The 18,652-nt window shown below is 47.6% G+C and overlaps 1 long non-coding RNA gene across 1 annotated transcript; it reads left to right on the forward strand.

Moving 5' to 3' along the window:
• Nucleotides 1-12,180: 12,180 nt before the first annotated feature.
• LOC125966156 (uncharacterized) lies at nt 12,181-18,272 on the forward strand. The gene is made up of 2 exons (XR_011086403.1): nt 12,181-14,896; nt 14,974-18,272. It is a non-coding gene; the product is annotated as an uncharacterized lncRNA (long non-coding RNA).
• The last annotated feature ends 380 nt before the right edge of the window (nt 18,273-18,652 follow it).

Raw genomic sequence — 18,652 nt, forward strand, 5'->3', positions numbered from 1 at the left:
ATTTTGCCAGGCAACAAAAAGAGATTAAATAAACTAAATAAGTCTTCTTCCCATTAAATAAATCAGAAAAGTCTGTCTTGCAACCAGTCCTCTTCAAACAAGTAAAGTCTGCCCGTTTTGTGCCGTAGATTTTGTGTCTATGCCTAGTATTTATACAAAATCATAATTTAAACGACTTCATTCCTTCATTCACTTTGGAAATTTGGAATTGCAGCAAATCGAATTTTGCCAGGGAACAAAAATAGATCAATTAAACTAAATAAGTCTTCTTCCCATTAAATAAATTAAAAAAGTCTGTCTTGTAACCAGTCCTTTTCAAACAAGTAAAGTCTGCCCATTTTGTGCCGTAGATTTTGTGTTTATGCCTAGTATTTATACAAAATCATAATTTAAAGGATTTCATTCCTTCATTCACTTTGGAAATTTGGAATTGCAGCACGTCAAATTTTGCCTAGGAAGAAAAGTAGATTAAATAAATTTAATAAGTCTTACTACTTCCCAATAAATAAATTAAATACGTCTTACTTGTTCCCACTCCTTTTCAAAAAAGTAGTTTAAAACGAGGGCCCTTCACTCAACCTTTAACCTCAACACCGCACGTCACATTGTGTTGTATCTGTGAATGTTGGTTGTGGCCAAATGATAGTTTTCTTTCATTCGTTTAGGTTCCACGGTGTTTGTTGGCTATATGTTTTCCACTGTCAGAAGGATGAAAATACAAAGTACAACGCTTGGACGTGGGCGACGACGTCACCGGTGAGTCCTTCCTTCCTATTTATTTACCTTCTAGGTGCTAGGTGCCGCACTGAACAACATTATGCCGCACTGAACAACACCATGCCGCACTGAACAACATTATGCCGCACTGAACACCATGCCGCACTGAACAACACCATCCCGCACTGAACAACACCATCCCGCACTGAACAACACCATCCCGCACTGAACAACACCATGCCGCACTGAACAACACCATGCCGCACTGAACAACACCATGCCGCACTGAACAACACCATGCCGCACTGAACAACACCATGCCGCACTGAACAACACCATCCCGCACTGAACAACATTATGCCGCACTGAACAACATTATGCCGCACTGAACAACATTATGCCGCACTGAACAACATTATGCCGCACTGAACAACATTATGCCGCACTGAACAACATTATGCCGCACTGAAAAACACCATGCCGCACTAAACAATACCATGCCGCACTGAACAACACCATGCCGCACTGAACAACACCATGCCGCACTGAACAACACCATGCCGCACTGAACAACACCATGCCGCACTGAACAACACCATGCCGCACTGAACAACACCATGCCGCACTGAACAACACCATGCCGCACTGAACAACACCATGCCGCACTGAACAACACCATGCCGCACTGAACAGCACCATGCCGCACTGAACACCACCATGCCGCACTGAACAACACCATGCCGCACTGAACAACACCATGCCGCACTGAACAACACCATGCCCCACTGAACAACATTACGCCGCACTGAACAACATTACGCCGCACTGAACAACACCATGCCGCACTTAACACCATGCCGCACTGAACAACACCATGCCGCACTGAACAACACCATTCCGCACTGAACAACACCATGCTGCACTGAACAACACGACGCCGCACTGAACAACACCATGCCGCACTGAACAACACCATGCCGCACTGAACAACACCATGCCGCACTGAACAACACCATGCCGCACTGAACAACACCATGCCGCACTGAACAACACCATGCCGCACTGAACAACACCATGCCGCACTGAACAACACCATGCCGCACTGAACAACACCATGCCGCACTGAACAACACCATGCCGCACTGAACAACACCATGCCGCACTGAACAACACTATGCCGCACTGAACAACATTATGCCGCACTGAACAACACCATGCCGCACTGAACAACACCATGCCGCACTGAACAACACCATCCCGCACTGAACAACACCATCCCCCACTGAACACCATCCCGCACTGAACAACACCATGCCGCACTGAACAACACCATGCCGCACTGAACAACACCATGCCGAACAACACCATGCCGCACTGAACAACACCATGCCGCACTGAACAACAACATCCCGCACTGAACAACAACATCCCGCACTGAACAACACCATCCCGCACTGAACAACACCATCCCGCACTGAACAACACCATGCCGCACTGAACAACACCATGCTGCACTGAACAACACCATGCCGCACTGAACAACACCATCCCGCACTGAACAACACCATCCCGCACTGAACAACACCATCCCGCACTGAACAACACCATCCCGCACTGAACAACACCATTCCGCACTGAACAACACCATGCCGCACTGAACTACACCATGCCGCACTGAACTACACCATGCCGCACTGAACTACACCATGCCGCACTGAACAACATTATGCCCCACTGAACAACAATATACCGCACTGAACAACACCATGCCGCACTGAACAACACTATGCCGCACTGAACAACATTATGCCGCACTGAACAACACCATGCCGCACTGAACAACACCATGCCGCACTGAACAACACCATCTCGCACTGAACAACACCATCCCGCACTGAACACCATCCCGCACTGAACACCATCCCGCACTGAACAACACCATGCCGCACTGAACAACACCATGCCGCACTGAACAACACCATGCCAAACTGAACAACACCATCCCGCACTGAACAACACCATCCCGCACTGAACAACACCATCCCGCACTGAACAACACCATGCCGCACTGAACAACACCATGCCGCACTGAACAGCACCATGCCGCACTGAACAGCACCATGCCGCACTGAACAACACCATCCCGCACTGAACAACACCATGCCGCACTGAACAACATTATGCCCCACTGAACAACAATATACCGCACTGAACAACATTATGCCGCACTGAACAACATTATGCCGCACTGAACAAAACCATGCCGCACTGAACAACATTATGCCGCACTGAACAACATTATGCCGCACTGAACACCATGCCGCACTGAACAACACCATCCCGCACTGAACAACACCATGCCGCACTGAACAACACCATGCCGCACTGAACAACACCATGCCGCACTGAACAACACCATGCCGCACTGAACAACACCATGCCGCACTGAACAACACCATGCCGCACTGAACAACACCATGCCGCACTGAACAACACCATGCCGCACTGAACAACACCATCCCGCACTGAACAACACCATGCAGCACTGAACAACACCATGCAGCACTGAACAACACCATGCAGCACTGAACAACATTATACCGCACTGAACAACATTATGCCGCACTGAACAACACCATGCCGCACTGAACAACATTATGCCGCACTGAACAACATTATGCCGCACTGAACACCATGCCGCACTGAACAACACCATCCCGCACTGAACAACACCATCCCGCACTGAACAACACCATGCCGCACTGAACAACACCATGCCGCACTGAACAACACCATGCCGCACTGAACAACACCATGCCGCACTGAACAACACCATGCCGCACTGAACAACACCATGCCGCACTGAACTACACCATGCCGCACTGAACAACACCATGCCGCACTGAACAACACCATGCCGCACTGAACAACACCATGCCGCACTGAACAACACCATGCCGCACTGAACAACACCATGCCGCACTGAACAACACCATCCCGCACTGAACAACACCATGCCGCACTGAACAACATTATGCCGCACTGAACAACATTATGCCGCACTGAACAACATTATGCCGCACTGAACAACATCATGTCGCACTGAACAACACCATGCCGCACTGAACAACACCATGCCGCACTGAACAACACCATCCCGCACTGAACAACACCATGCCGCACTGAACTACACCATGCCGCACTGAACAACACCATGCCGCACTGAACTACACCATGCCGCACTGAACAACACCATGCCGCACTGAACAACACCATGCCGCACTGAACAACACCATGCCGCACTGAACAACACCATGCCGCACTGAACAACACCATGCCGCACTGAACAACACCATGCCGCACTGAACAACACCATGCCGCACTGAACAACACCATGCCGCACTGAACAACACCATGCCGCACTGAACAACACCATCCCGCACTGAACAACACCATGCAGCACTGAACAACACCATGCAGCACTGAACAACATTATACCGCACTGAACAACATTATGCCGCACTGAACAACATTATGCCGCACTGAACAACACCATGCCGCACTGAACAACATTATGCCGCACTGAACAACATTATGCCGCACTGAACACCATGCCGCACTGAACAACACCATCCCGCACTGAACAACACCATCCCGCACTGAACAACACCATGCCGCACTGAACAACACCATGCCGCACTGAACAACACCATGCCGCACTGAACAACACCATGCCGCACTGAACAACACCATGCCGCACTGAACAACACCATGCCGCACTGAACAACACCATGCCGCACTGAACAACACCATGCCGCACTGAACAACACCATCCCGCACTGAACAACATTATGCCGCACTGAACAACTTTATGCCGCACTGAACAACATTATGCCGCACTGAACAACATTATGCCGCACTGAACAACATTATGCCGCACTGAAAAACACCATGCCGCACTGAACAACACCATGCCGCACTGAACGACACCATGCCGCACTGAACGACACCATGCCGCACTGAACGACACCATGCCGCACTGAACAACACCATGCCGCACTGAACAACACCATGCCGCACTGAACAACACCATTCCGCACTGAACAACACCATGCTGCACTGAACAACACGACACCGCACTGAACAAAACGACGCCGCACTGAACAACACCATGCCGCACTGAACAACACCATGCCGCACTGAACAACACCATGCCGCACTGAACAACACCATGCCGCACTGAACAACACCATGCCGCACTGAACAACACCATGCCGCACTGAACAACACCATCCCGCACTGAACAACACCATGCCGCACTGAACAACATTATGCCGCACTGAACAACATTATGCCGCACTGAACAACATTATGCCGCACTGAACAACATCATGTCGCACTGAACAACACCATGCCGCACTGAACAACACCATGCCGCACTGAACAACACCATCCCGCACTGAACAACATTATGCCGCACTGAACAACATCATGTCGCACTGAACAACACCATGTCGCACTGAACAACACCATGCCGCACTGAACAACACCATCCCGCACTGAACAACACCATGCCGCACTGAACTACACCATGCCGCACTGAACTACACCATGCCGCACTGAACTACACCATGCCGCACTGAACAACACCATGCCGCACTGAACAACACCATGCCGCACTGAACAACACCATGCCGCACTGAACAACACCATGCCGCACTGAACAACACCATCCCGCACTGAACAACACCATGCCGCACTGAACAACATTATGCCCCACTGAACAACAATATACCGCACTGAACAACAATATACCGCACTGAACAACATTATGCCGCACTGAAAAACACCATGCCGCACTGAACAACATTATGCCGCACTGAACAACATTATGCCGCACTGAACACCATGCCGCACTGAACACCATGCCGCACTGAACAACACCATGCCGCACTGAACAACACCATGCCGCACTGAACAACACCATGCCGCACTGAACAACACCATGCCGCACTGAACAACACCATCCCGCACTAAACAACACCATGCCGCACTGAACAACACCATGCCGCACTGAACAACACCATCCCGCACTGAACAACACCATGCCGCACTGAACAACACCATGCCGCACTGAACAACACCATGCCGCACTGAACAACACCATGCCGCACTGAACAACACCATCCCGCACTGAACAACATTATGCCGCACTGAACAACATTATGCCGCACTGAACAACATTATGCCGCACTGAACAACATCATGTCGCACTGAACAACACCATGCCGCACTGAACAACACCATGCCCCACTGAACAACATTACGCCGCACTGAACAATATTATGCCGCACTGAACAACACCATGCCGCACTGAACAACACCATGCCGCACTGAACAACACCATGCCGCACTGAACAACACCATGCCGCACTGAACAACACCATGCCGCACTGAACAACACCATGCCGCACTTAACAACACCATGCCGCACTGAACAACACCATGCCGCACTGAACAACACCATGCCGCACTGAACAACAACATGCCGCACTGAACAACAACATGCCGCACTGAACAACAACATGCCGCACTGAAAAACACGACGCCGCACAGAACAACACGACGCCGCACAGAATAACACAATACCGCACAGAACAACACCATGCCGCACAAACAGTTTTAGATAATATTACGTCGCAGTCATGCGACGCGGACATGACGTCAATAGGCGGAACTCATGGCAAAATTATAATCCGTGGGCGTGGCTTGCAACAGGAAGTAGGAAAGCGGCAATGCTGGCAAACAAGACACAGCGGTTAGTAACACGACGACTAACAAGACAAATATTTTTGTTTTCAGCTTGCAACTTGACCGTCTAGAGCGTACAAGGTAATTACAACTCATTGTTTTGAAAAATATGTTTTTTTGTTGGCCTGAAAAGCGAGGCAGTGTGGCATTTGGGAGGAACGTCGAACTCGGCGTCTGCTTCCAGCCACAGACGCCAAATTTCGACGATTATTTCGACTGGTCAACGTTTGTAAATTATTGCGTTGATTAAAAACTTTATTTAACTCTACTCTTAACTTTGCCGTTTCAGATATGCGGGTATTACACCGCGGAAATGACGTCAATAGGCTGAACTCTCGCCAAAATTCAAATCTGTGGGCGCAATGGCCTTGAGCGAGACAACGGATACAAACACGACGATTATCAACAGAAATATCTTTATTTTGTGCTTGCAAGTGGACCGTCTAGAGCGTACACGGTAAGTACAACTCATTGTGTTTAAAAAGATTTACGTTTGTGTAGTTTGCGTTGCGTTGTATCTGTGAATGTTGGTTGAGGCTAAATGTTAATGTTTAATTTCCTTCCTTTAGGTTCCACGGTGTTTGTTGGCTGTATGTTTTCCACTGCAAGAAGAGGCTCGTATCATTGACCAGCAGGAGCTACAATGGTGAGTACCCCTTTCGTCGTCCATTTATGTTAAACACTTCCTGTTTCATGTCTAACAGTACTCGATTTAACAAATAACCATAAATAAATACAGTGTGGGCAGTCAAGTTAACATATGTGATTATCCTGCCTAATATGTTTATCACAAATATGTCACTAATCTGTTTATTTGTTTATCACAACACCTTTGGACCTTCAGCAATCGATTATTTCCCTTCATCTACATAGAGACAGAACGATGGTGTCTTAAACATCTCATTCATTTCACCAAATAACTTCACGCAGGTGGATAACGGCCGTCTCGGTCACGCTATGTTGCGTGATGCAGTTTTGAAGAACCAAATGCATTTATTCAATGAATAAGTCAAGCTAGATCTATGTTTATGATGTTGTACGTTACGGTACCGATTGAAGTTGAGTCCGAAGCCAGTGGAAAACAGCGCTGCGTTTGTGCTCTCCAGGTACAAATGTTGTGATCTCTGACTGACGACCGGGCGAGACTCGAGTAAGAGATGTCCAAACGAGCTCCGGCAGGGCGGGTCAAGGCGGAGCGAACGGACGCCTTTCAGGCCGCCAATGACGAGCTGAGAGCCAAACTGATGGACGTCCAGTTAGAACTTCAGCAGGAGAAGAACAAGGTGAAAACCTCAACAGACAGACACTGCCTTCCTCCCTGCCTGCTTCCCTGCCTGCCTCCCTGCCTGCCTGCCTCCCTGCTTGCCTCCCTCCCGCCCTCCCTCCCTCCCAGTTTCCCCGATGTAGATTTGACATGCGTGTGCCATGACTGTGTCAGCCTACGTCAACAAATGCACCGAGGACGTCAGCACCACTAAGAATATCATCACCCGGGGCAACCAACGACCCTGGATGACTGAGGAGGTACGTCAAACGCTACGAGCACGGAACTCTGCCTTCAAGTCTGGCGACAAGGAGACACTGAGGACAGCGAGAGCCAACTTGAACCGTGCCATCAGGGTAGCGAAGCGAGACCACAGTCGAAAAATTCAGGATCGTTTCCACGACGCCAACAACACCAGGAGTATGTGGCAAGGCATACGGGCGATTACAGACTACAACTCACCCTCCCCCCCCGGTGGGTGAAGTTGATGCTGACTTTCTAAATGGTCTAAATAACTTCTTTGGGAGGTTCGAGGCACTAAACGGCACTCCAGCAGTTAAAACTGTCCCCCATCAGGAAGAGGAGGTACTCTGCCTTGACTCCGCCGATGTGTTGAAGACCCTGAGGAGAGTCAACCCCCGTAAGGCCCCTGGCCCCGACAACATTCCTGGGCGTGTGTTCAGGGAATGTGCAAGTCAGCTGGCTGGGGTCATCACAGACATTTTTAACACCTCGCTGGGCCAAGCCACAGTGCAAGCGTGCTTTAAGACTGCCTCCATCATTCCGGTGCCGAAGAAACCTCAAATCACCTCATTTAATGATTACCGGCCTGTTGCACTGACTCCGGTCATGATGAAGTGCTTCGAAAGGCTTCTTAAAGATCACATCGTTTCCAGACTCCCCCCATTATTTGACCCGTTCCAGTTTGCCGACCGGCAAAACCGCTCCACTCAGGACGCCATCTCCTCCGTTCTTCACCTGAGCCTGGCTCACCTGGAGGAGAAGAACACCCATGTTCGGATGCTGTTCCTGGACTTCAGCTCAGCGTTTAACACCATCATCCCACAGCATCTAGTAGGAAAATTGGAAGACCTGGGCTTCAACACCCCCCTTCGCAACTGGCTGCTAGACTTCCTCACCAACAGACCTCAGTCAGTCCGGGTCGGACAGAACACCTCTGATGTCATCACCCTCAGCACAGGCTCCCCTCAGGGCTGCGTCCTGAGCCCCCTGCTGTTCACCCTGATGACACACGACTGCGTCCCCAGGTTCACCACCAATCACATCGTGAAGTTCGCAGACGACACAACGGCGGTGGGGCTCATCAGAGACAACAACGACCTGGACTACAGAGAGGAGGTGGAGCAGCTGGTGGGCTGGTGCAGAGACAACAGCCTGATCCTGAATGTGGAGAAGATGAAGGAGATCATCGTCGACTTCAGAAAAAAACAGCCTCACCACGCTCCACTGATCATCAACAGCTCAGCTGTGGAGGTGGTCAGCAGCACCAAATTCCTGGGGGTCCACATCACAGAAGACCTCACCTGGACTATGAACACTACGGCACTGATCAAGAGGGCACAGAAGCGCTTGTACTTCCTGCGGAGGATGAGGAGAGCCCACCTGCCCCCACCCATCATGAGGACGTTCTACAGGAGCACCATAGAGAGCATTCTGACAAGCTGACTCTCTGTGTGGTGTGGAGGCTGCACCGCCTCCGATTGGAAGAACGTGAGGAGAGTGGTGAGGACAGCAGAGAGGATCATAGGGGCTCCTCTTCCCTCCATTCAGGACATTTCATCTCAGCGCTGCATGTCCCGTGCCCGTAACATCATCAATGACCCATCACACCCCCACCATGGACTGTTCTCCCTGCTGCCCTCTGGGAAGAGGTTTCGCACAATCCGCTGCAGGTCCACCAGGTTCTGCAACAGCTTTTTCCCTGCTGTCATCAGACTGTTGAACATTAGAACTGTTGAGCTCTAAACTGAACTCTGCATCACACATTCACAGAACTGTACTTTATGACACTACGGACCTCTATCTTGCACTATCTCGCACTACCAACTTTACTGAACTTGTGTAAACCCTTTAAATAGAAGTTTAATACATGGTTTAGCATTCCTCTGCACACTCTTGAATACTGTTTTGCCTACTTGCACTATTGCATAATTAGCACTGCTGCACTTTATACTTATTTGTAATATATATATATACAGTATATGTATATATATATTTTCATAGGATATGTTACTTCTATTCAACTGCAATATCACTACTTTGTTGTAAGCCGTGTGCAACGAAATTTCGTTTTGTATGCACCATGTGCAGACAAGATGACAATAAAGTTTGTCTAAGTCATGTCAGGTCAGCTGTCTGGAGAGAGAGAGAAGTCAGGACCTGCGGGCGGAGCACCACCGTGCCACCGCCGCCATGACGGAACTCAAAAGCAAACTCCATGAGGAGAAGCAGAAAGAGTTAGCCGTTACCAGGGAGACATTACTGCGGCAGCATGAAATGGAGCTGATGAGAGTGATCAAAATCAAAGATGGAGAGATCCAGCGACTGAATGCCTTGGTCCTCAGCCTGAGGGACGGCTCCATGGACAAGGTGATCCGCTCAATCCGTGTCTGACTATCCGCACGCCACGTCGGGCTCCGATGCGGCCGCTACCGTATTGTGTAGCTTGTCCCCAGTAAGCGTTGCGGCGCTCCGTTGCGGTCTCAACGGCCCGATGTGGCGCAATGTCTGCTCAGGTGAGGAGCGGGGGCGCTTTGCTGGCGGAAGTGGAGGAGACGCGGCGGTGTCGGGAGACCGAGCGGTGTCGCCTCCACCAGGAGCGCGGAAGAAGCCCTGGCAGCGGCCCAGCAGGCCTGGCAGTCCCGAGCGGCCGAGCTCCGATCGGCTCATCACCAGCATCGGGAGGAGCTGAGCCGAACCAAGAGAGACTGCGAGAGGGAGATCCGCCGACTGGTAGGACTGATCAGATGCGCGGTGCGTGGCTATGTTCCCAATTTCGTTGTATACCTGCAGTGCAATGACACCTAAGGCATTCTATTCTATTCTATTTCACAAGAAGAAAACGTCCGGTTGCTCGCTTCGCTTTTGTCACAGCAATGGTGTTCTAGTCGATTCAAGATAAAAATTGGCCGGTTGCTCTCTTTGTTTTTGTCACAATTCTGGCAAATGAGTTTGCCCGCCTGCCTGAGCGCTCCCCGTTTGTACATCCAGATGGATGAGATCAAGCTGAAAGACAGAGCGGTTAGTGTTTTGGATAAATCCCTGGGGCCGGCCACGTCCACCGCCTTCAGCTGCAGACTCAGGCTGCCGAGCAGCAGATCGCTGCCCTGAGGGATTCCCAAAGGGCGGGCCTAAACTACCCTGGAAGTGGGGTCAACGGCGCTACTAGCAATCCTCTTCATAGCGTAAGCCACCTCATCACACACTTGCAGTACGCATGACTTAGTTCGTTGCTGGAGGAAGGTAGCACAAAAACAGTTTTGAACTTTGAACGAGTGGTTGTGTGTGTGTGTTGCGGGGCGTTTTCAGTCTCAGGAGGATCGGGACACGCGAAGGTTTCATCTGAAAATCGCTGAGCTCAGCGCAGTCATCAGGAAACTGGAGGATCGAAACGCCCTGCTTTCTGAAGAGCGCAATGAACTGGTAATTTATTGACGGCACGCTTGAAGGTTTGCGCTACGTTTGATGCGCGCCATCCAGCGAGGCACCCATTGCGCTTGCTTATTAGTTGAGCGGCGCGGCGAGTCGGTTGCCTGGTAGATGTCTTTTATTGGGAGCCAAAGCCACGATTCCGTTCAAACCGATGCAAAAGGAATGGATACGTTCTGGCCCGCGTGTTGTGCGTCTTTCGCATCCCGCACTTCATGCTTGCAGCTTAAGCGACTGAGAGAAACAGAAAGCCAGTTTCTGCCACTCCTGTACAAAAACAAACGCCTGAGCAGGAAGAATGAAGAACTCTCACTGGTGCTGTGTCGCCTTGAAAACAAAGTGCGCTTTGTCACCCAGGAGAACGAGGAGATGGCAAGCTTGGTAAGTCGACGCGGACAACGGCGGCGTGCCAACAGAGTCCACTGCATTTGTGTTCCACAGAGAAGGCCTAGTTCGCTCAATGACCTGGAGCGCGGTTGCGGCCAGCAGGACGGTGAAATGGAGTTCCTTCAAGTTGTGGAGCAGCGGCACATCATCGACGACTTGTCCAAGGTCTTCAGGCAGGTGACTCGGTGCACGTACGGCAGCGCCGCGCTCGCTCGCTGTCGCCAGGAAACCTTTTCCGTCCAAAGCTTGGCCGGCGGCCGCCATCCAAAAAATTGGCCCCTTAAACTCCGACCTTTCAAGCAGGAGCATTGTGCGCACGCGTTTGAACACGCTGTTAGGGTTTTCCAGGTTATCTTTATCATAGGATTATGTTGGAATGCAACAGGTAATAAATACCTTACCTTGTCCTCCTTATCACAAGATCGTAAAACATCCCCTGAGATGTTTAGACTAGAGGACAAGGGCTTTCTATTCAGCCCACTCATACCCCCACTCTGTTCCTCCTAATAAATATGCCCTTGCAGGAAGGAGACCTTTCAGACTTCATTCGATAATCGCTGTTCAGACAGCGACGAATGGACTCTCCACCTGCAGGTGTCTAAAAGAACTTGCCTTGTCTCTTGTGGTTCTTGCAAAATAAGTTGGAGTGAGCAAATCTCTAACATTTTGGTGCCGAAACCCGGGATCCTCATACCCACCATCTGACCGGCGAAGGAGGACGTGCTGCATTGTCGACAAGCCAGCGTCCATTAGGAGGACCTGGAAAAGAAAGTCCTGGGAAGAGAATTCTTCGCTGGGCCAGCATCTTAGGTCTGCCTTCGTCTGACAGAGGTGGATTGACGGGATCCGGCGGTGCAACGAACCAGGGGACAAGTAAGTTAAAGCGCTAAAGATACGGCTTTGGTTTGTCCGAGCTATGAGATACGGCTTTGGTTTGTCCGAGCTATGAGATTCGGCTTTGGTTTGTCCGAGCTATGAGATACGGCTTTGGTTTGTCCGAGCTATGAGATACGGCTTTGGTTTGTCCGAGCTATGAGATTCGGCTTTGGTTTGTCCGAGCTATGAGATTCGGCTTTGGTTTATCCGAGCTATGAGATACGGCTTTGGTTTGTCCGAGCCATGAGGCCTAAAAAAGCGCTGGAGTTAGTGTGATTGAGTGTGTGACTGGTAGGATAAAATGACTAAAAAGCAGTTCTAGCGTTGATCCATGGCAATAAAACAGGCTAGTAATCTGTTGGAAGGTCAATTTAAACCTGCATTGAGGATCCTCAAAGAAAAAAAAATTGAAAAAAATTGTAAAACCTTAAGCTACTAAAATTAAGATGGGAAATAAGAACGGTAAATCTCTTGCTCTGCTCTTCTTTAAAACGAGAAGTTCATGGCAAGTAGATTTCTTAATTGTATGCAATACATGCTGAAGTGGAAGAAAATGTATGGAGTACAAGGAAATTTGAAATGTGGAAGAAGTGGTAGAAGTGCTAGAGTGTGGTTGAAAGCTTCACAAGAAAGAAGAGAACAAATCCAAAAGACAAAAGATAGAAAGTTGAAAAGTGATGAGGCCGCCATTCAATTGGGATTTGAAAAAGAATTCAGGGTGCATAGTGGCATCCCATTCAATGATACAGCTGAGAGTGCTTATCAACAACAGCTTAAAAATGCGCTCCTCACTAATTTCCGCCCTGAAATAGGCAACTGGGTGAGGAAACATTTGGTGGAAGTGGATGTTGCAAGTGTGACAACAACTATGCAATGGGCCAGACATGCTGAAAAAAGTGATCAAAAAAAAGGCAAAAGACTGATGTATTTCATCTAGATAATGATGATGATGAACTAGATGAAGATACAACAGTCTTCTTCCAAGGGTCCCAGCTAGGCAGAGGGAGAGGTAGAGGCCAACAAGGTCGCAGGCCGCCATATAATTCAAAACCCCCACGGGATTCTGACAACTGTTGGAACTGTGGGAGACGAGGACACTTCGCACGAGAGTGTCGTTTTGCAAAACAATATCAATCAAAGGGTGGAGGAAGGAAAAGAGGAAAAGCCTCATTTTTAGCATGACAAGCTTCCTCCTCTTTGACCGCTTATGCTCATACAGAGAAAGAAAGAATAGATGCCCATATGACAGCAAAACATGTCATTGTCAGATTATTAGAATTTTTTTAGATTATTAGAAGTCCTGTCCATCCAAGAAGTATGACAATGCTGTTTGTATGTCCAAATTACAAATGACTAGAGCTCAAATTGTGTTACACTGAAGTTAAAATATGCAAATCAAGTGGTAAAGAAATGCAACTTGCTTCTAGAAGATAAATAAATAAAATTAGAATGTGCTGTCCTCGTGTGCATGGGAGGGACCAGCTCATGATCGACCACAGGAAATGGCCAGCCTGTGACGAATCATTGTTGCTGGGAACTACCTTTTGCATGCGAGAGCTGTGCATGTGTGTGCGTATATGTTAAAATGATGAACATTGGCTAAAGTTTTAGTATAAAAAAATTTGCTAGACTGTGGTCTATCCAATTTGCACCGCAGAACAGAAATGATTTTGAAAGATAAAAATGAGAGGAAAAAGAGAGAAATCTGTTTGCAAGCAGAAACTAATCCACACTAGTGCATGTTAAGTGTCAAGCCCACATGAGAAATTCGAAAAAAAAAAAAATGACAGAACATGCTTTCAGGAATTGGAAGAAGCTAAATTGTGAATTTAAGATTTTGCAATGCTACATTTAATAGGAATAATTGATTGGTTGTGTTATAAGATTATACAAAATTCTAAATGCAAGCTAAATCTGAGAGATTGAGTTCTTCAAATTTAAAAACAAAGAAAAAAAATTCAGATTAATTTGCCAATTGTTTGTTGTAGTTAAGTTTTTTTGAATTGGTGGATTGCTCTACCAGGAAACCTAAGTTGGAAATGATATATGAATGTTGTGTGGTGAGCTTGGATGAATTGGGACCAATGTGATAGAAAGACTCCTTTTTGGAGACTGCGTGTGAGATGCAAATGAACATTGATGAATGATAGCCTGAATGAAAAGAAATTACAGGTTGAATGGTTGAAGTCGTTGGCGACTACTATAGAAAATTAGTAGAGCGACTTTGATGAAAGAATGATTTTGAGCAGGTTGAATGTTAGAAAGAAACACGTAGCTTTTGGATTGATAATTAACTAGAAAAAAAACTGGAGAACCAGTAACACATGTAGAAGATGTGTGAACTGAGAAATTGAGAAGCGTTTTGGAAAGAAAGTCAAATTAAATGATGATGGAATCGTATGTAGTAAAGAACGCATTCTCCCAAAAAGTTTGTCAAGGTGTGAGGCATGGGCGTTGCCAAGCCTCAGAAGGGGGGGAGTGAGTAGGACTAGGACAGATAGTGGAAGATAGTAATAATACAACACTTTATGACAATGAATTTTCGAATACATTTGGTGTTATATTGTGGTAAATTTTTTGTTCTGGTGTAGATAGTTTAGCAACACGAGAGATTTAGAGGTTCAAAAGAAAGACAGTTAAAAGGAAACATTTTTGATTTGGACAATTGCAGGCTAACAGGAACATGAGAACGATAAGAACTACGAGGTGGGATCCAATTTCATTGGGGAGATTGAGAATTCACAGCACCATACTCTAAGTCACATTTTTGAGCAAGCATGACAATAACATGTGAGAGGTCAAGACATACAGATCAGGGCTTGATGTGGAAAGCAGACCTCGATGAGTTGATTTTCAATAATGATACTGAAGACAACATACTGTCCGATTAAATTGGAACTATAGATAAAATGTAGCTCAAAAATAGGATGAGTTGCAGGATTTACGATATAAAAACGAGACCTCTGTTATTAGAAGAATTTGAAGTTTGGTAAACAAACATTACCAGCAAATTGATGGAAGCAGCTACATTTGGAGATAGTCTTACAAGTGTTCAAACCAGCCTGTCATTCTCAGTGTCAGGGCCCCTGAAACCCAATCCAAGACTTCGCCTGCAGCCGTGAACAACCACAAAATGGTGCCTGGCTCTGAAGCACCTTTGACCTTTGGCGAAGGACAAGAAAAGACTGCTGTTGTGCTTGGAGGAGGACAAGTACACTCCGGAGGAAATACAACATCCTCGGGGACGGAAAAGACAGTGAAAAGCGGAGGAACTCACAATGATGAAAATTGACTCATTTGAACAATGGACTCATTCAAGAGTGATGGATGGGGTCGCTCTGAAGCAACAACAAAAGAACACCAACTTGATAGGGTGAAGTGCGGCAAAAAGATATGGACTTGGAGTGTCTGACAACCAAATCGCACTCCTTGCTACGGCGTTCCCAAATTTGGTGAAGCTTGGTTCAAAGTGGAAGGGAGGTTCATTGTGCACTGAGTTTGACAGAACTGAGGAGATTTGATAAATAAATAAATAAAAATTTGAAAAATACGTAGGGGTACAGATTATAATCAGAGATTGAACGGATTTGGATAAAACAAATAGGCTAAAACGGTAGGAAACAAGAGCAAGATCTGATATTTTGGCTCATCAAGCTTAAGACGTAGAGGTCGAGTTATATAAATTTTAGAACAGGACATTTGGCAGTCAGGAGGAAGCTAGGTTGCTCAATGTACCTACTCAATACAATAGTAAGGTTTTTTTTGCACCACAGTGGAGGTTGGATGGTCAGAAAGTTAGGTACGTTCAATTTTTGACATTCACACAATCATGCATAGGAGTCACAAGGCAACAGTTAACAAGACAATGACTGCAATAGGGGCCACCTACGACTGCACCGACATGGAAAAGTAGAAGTGAGAGAGCAGAGTATGGGATTATATGCTAAAACGTCTGCTATACAGTTACCGATAGGAGATTCTATCAAGAGAAGCTACATGAGAGATGGATTAGAATCTCTTTGTCTGCGTGGGTGCGTGTGCGTGTGTGTGTGTGTGTGTTCACACCCTGTGTGGATGCGAGCGTGTGAGGAGAAAGAAGGCATGGGTAAGACAATCTCTTTTAAACCAGGAGGCAATAAATGGGAACGCCCCTGTCATAAATAGTTTTTGGTTAAAGGGAATCATTAGGAAGTGTTCAAACTCTTCCCGCAAACATTCCTATTTGCCAGTTAAATGGGCACTACAATTGACTACGAGAGTTGCAAACAACAGATGAAGAGCAGTCCTTGGCAGATTATATGATCAGGACGCTCAAACTGTGTCAAAGACAAATTTACTGCCGCTTGATCTTTCCTCCTCACAGGTCGACAACCCCATCAATCCAGGAGACTGGGTCTACATCGAGGTCATCAAAGGAAGGAACTGGGCCAGCCACGACGGGAGGGAGCATTCCAAGTCTTGCTGACTACACATGTTGCACCCAAGGTTGCAGGACCCACAAATGCATTAACGATGACTGCTCTCCAGGAGGAAACTGGATGGGAGCTTTGGACATCACCGCTGTGTGCCAGGATGAGAGAGCCGTTTTCAAGGTGTAAGGGCTCTACTACCAACATGGCTGCACCATCGGACGGGACCTACTTCAGCCAGAAGTTCAGAGGCACTGCCCCACCTGCATCCTATGAGTGCACGTGCCTGTTCAGTACGGATCATGGTTTTGTGGTCACAGGAGTTGTCCGATGCTGCCTGCCAACTGGACAAGAGTGTGTGCGCCGGTGTGTGTGACAGACCTCACCTACAGACTAGAACATCATCAGCTGACGAAAACACGGGCACATATACAACTTCTTAGACGTGACAGTTGTGATAATGATAATGAGACGTGGATTGCGTAGATGCTGTTCTGTTGAGCATGTTTTACAGAAACTTGATGATTTGACCACCGAAAATGCTTCACAAGTGATGGATACAATGATGTACTGTTTCTGTGTTTTTGTTTTTTATTGATAGCATTCTGGTCGCCTTAAGGCAAAGGGACCGTGTAAGAATTTTCCTGCTAATAACATCTGGCCAGCAGGTTTTTCGCTTACACAATAAGTTTGATCTGGGGTATTAAGGTAATGCCTCATCTTCACTGGAAAGTGTTGCTATCATTGTTTGTTGTTTTTATTTTTCCTATTCTTCTTTCTTCATTATACATATATATGTGTTTTTTTTCTTACTTGTCTTTGTTGTTTGGGGTAGCATAATCATATGATAAAACAGGAGGGAGATGTTAGGGTTTTCCAGGTTATCTTTATCATAGGATTATGTTGGAATGCAACAGGTAATAAATACCTTACCTTGTCCTCCTTATCACAAGATCGTAAAACATCCCCTGAGATGTTTAGACTAGAGGACAAGGGCTTTCTATTCAGCCCACTCATACCCCCACTCTGTTCCTCCTAATAAATATGCCCTTGCAGGAAGGAGACCTTTCAGACTTCATTCGATAATCGCTGTTCAGACAGCGACGAATGGACTCTCCACCTGCAGGTGTCTAAAAGAACTTGCCTTGTCTCTTGTGGTTCTTGCAAAATAAGTTGGAGTGAGCAAATCTCTAACACACGCTTTAGACTTGTTTTGCCGTTTTCAGCAGCTCAAAGCTCCCGTTTTGTCAGCGCCTTTGCCACTCGCTGTGCGCTGAAAACGACGGACTCGCCCGGCTGCTCAGCCCGTCAACCATGATCCGCGAGCGCGACGTCATTGTCCGTAGGCAGCTAGTGGCAAAATGCACCCTGTTAGAGTTGCGCTCGCTCCAACTTATTTTGCAAGAACCACACGGGAGACAAGTAAGTTCTTTTGGACACCTGCAGGTGGAGAGTCCATCCGTTGTACGAATGAAGTCTGACTCTCGGCTCCTGCACGAGCATTTTTATTAAGAGAAAC

The sequence above is a fragment of the Syngnathus scovelli genome, unplaced genomic scaffold (assembly GCF_024217435.2).
Source record: "Syngnathus scovelli strain Florida unplaced genomic scaffold, RoL_Ssco_1.2 HiC_scaffold_32, whole genome shotgun sequence".
In the NCBI taxonomy this organism is placed as follows: Eukaryota; Metazoa; Chordata; class Actinopteri; order Syngnathiformes; family Syngnathidae; genus Syngnathus; species Syngnathus scovelli.